Source organism: Octopus bimaculoides, chromosome 13 (genome assembly GCF_001194135.2).
Source record: "Octopus bimaculoides isolate UCB-OBI-ISO-001 chromosome 13, ASM119413v2, whole genome shotgun sequence".
Taxonomy (NCBI): domain Eukaryota; kingdom Metazoa; phylum Mollusca; class Cephalopoda; order Octopoda; family Octopodidae; genus Octopus; species Octopus bimaculoides.
Window position 1 is genome coordinate 58,130,162 of NC_068993.1, and position 2,842 is coordinate 58,133,003.

The window sequence follows — 2,842 nt, forward strand, 5'->3', positions numbered from 1 at the left end:
AAGTGTATATATATATATATATATATATATACATATACATATTAGATGATACACACAGACACTCGGTACATGTGAACATATTGATGTTTCTGAGTTATAGCGGAAGTAGCTGATTAAACCACGTGAAAATATACTAGAAAACTGATCTTTGGGGAGTGTTAAGGTTCACTTTGTATGTTACTAGTGGTCCTTTCTATCAGAGGTGACGTCCATCCGACACATTACTGAGGCGCTTTTTTGTTTGGTGGGGGGGTTACCTAATTTTGTTCCCTGTCACGGTATACTACATGATGATCCTTTGGTAAAAGACACTTACTAAAGGTGGGGCTATGAGACCATGAAAATGGTGTGTCTTGATTGCGTGGCTCATAAATTACAATCAACAATATTCTTTACCACTCTACACACAAGGCCCGAAATTTGGGAGACGGAGCCAGTCGATTAGATCGACCCCAGTACGCAAGTGGTATTTAATTTATCGACCCTTAAAGGATGAAATGCAAAGTCGACCTTAGCGGAATTTGAACTCAGATCGTAAAGACAGACGAAATACCACTAAGCATTTCGTCCGGCGCGCTAACCATTCTGACAGCTTGCCGCCTTATATCTGAAATTATTTGATTTACATTTCCCTTTTCTGGTGTTGTTTTTAATAATACTCAGAAGTTCCTAGTGTTACTGATTGCAATTTCCCTCTTTAACATAGATATAAAATCATTTCGGAATAGGAATAAACGTATAGTAAGTTACAGTTGCAATGCTGATGTGAAAAAATAATTCATAATCCTTCTAAATTAACTGAGAAATACTGTATATATATATATATATATGTGTGTGTGTGTGTGTGTGTGTGTGTGTGTGTGTGTGTGTATAACCAAACAAAGCCTGAATAGTGCGTGGCAGCACTATTTGCGTGTAATGGTTATTATATTTCAACAGCTGTACCTCAGTCATACAACTTCAATTCAGACATATGAATGACGTTTGTTACAAGGTTGTCCAAATGCATCTGGTGTCGTAAGAACGGGAATAGAAATGCGATTTATGTAAAGTATAGATAACTCACATGGCCTTATGAAACACTTCTTAGGAAATTTCTGCTATCTAAACGCCAGATCTGGAATTCTAATAACGTGTCACCATTTTCATTGGTATTTATACTAAAATAGAATACATTTCCATCAAATGTTTCACACGCCTGTCACAACTATATCTCGATTTTCTGCATATCTGAGTGGTTTTCTGTATTATCGTATTCCTGAACGCTCCATGTGCGATGCTTAGTAATCAAGTAGATGTAATCATTTGCACGTGTGCATAAGTACACATAACCACACATGTGTGCATGTGGATATATATATGCTCATACAGGTATACAATTCAGTACTGTGATATTTTCCCATCTATTGCATATCTAAATTCAGCTTTTTTTTTCTAATATTTTCCCTTCAGTTCCGCTGCGCGGCACATTGGGCAAATGATTCGTATTAAAGCCGGCGACTGACTTTGGGAGTGAATTTCTTTGACAGGAAATGGCATTGATGCATATACGTTATGCCCTTTAGTTTGGAGTTTCAGCAGCACTTTACAACTGATATTTTTGTATTTCTCTCCTCGATACGTAACAATTCTTCAAAAGTGGTGGATACAATAAAGTACATGAGTACTAATCCTGCCACTAGTCCATTTTAAATGACATTCCAGCATGGTTGCAATCCAATACTTAACACAAGTAAAAAAATAAAAGCTTAAACATATATCAATTTTAATAGATACCTCCGCTCCCCTGCCACGGCCATTGTTATATATTTCTCTTACACTTCATCCCCACAATTGCTTTAATAAATTAACTTCGACATTTTGTCCACGAATAATACTCTCCCTCATTTATTTTGTAATTTTTCAATAATTTACTGTAAATATAACAAGTTATGTCCCCCTCTACACACTCCGGTCTTCCCCACATTAGGATATAGTCTGAAATACGTTGAAAGAAAATTTTTTGATGATTGTTTAATTAATTACAAGCTTAATATCTTGATTACATATGAAACTTTTTCGATATTTATTCTACAAACGAACACATAAATGGGTGTATGTATGTATGTATGTATGTATCTGTATATCTACATAATTACTTGCGTGTGTATACAAAGTGTTGGTCAAAATTCACCTGGCAGTAAATCAAAACCATTTAATTCCAAGATTTATTTATGGCTAACAACTGAATGAATTTAATAAAGACATCTAAATATGAAACATCATGAAAATTCTGAAAAACTGAAGTCCTTCTTGAGGGACACATTTTTCCAGAATTACAGATAATATTTATGGAATTTTGATTTACTGTTGGGTGACTTTTGGCCAACACTGTATATATGTGTGTGTCCTTTATAATATTGGTATAAGGCCTGCAATTACTGGGGAGGGAGTAAATTGATTACGTCGACTCTACTATTCAATTGCAACATAGACCATTATGTCTGACAAAATAGACCTTGGCCGCATGGCATTTTATTTGGTGTGCAAACGATTCTGCTAGTTCGCCTATATATATAACCGGCATTCAGTCGGTTATGCCGACGAGAGTTCCAGTGATCCGACCAACGGAAAAGACTGCCCATGAAATAAGCGGCCAAGTGGCTGAGCATTCCATAGCCACATGTACAAGAATGTGATGAGGGTGGCCCTTTCAAACTCAACTGAGTGGATTGCAGCAGGCTGAAAAAAGTGTGTTGCTCAAGGACAAAACGCGTCGCATGGAATTCAACTCACACTCTTACGAGCGTTACCCGAATACACTAACCACTACTCTACGCACCTTCATATATATATATATATA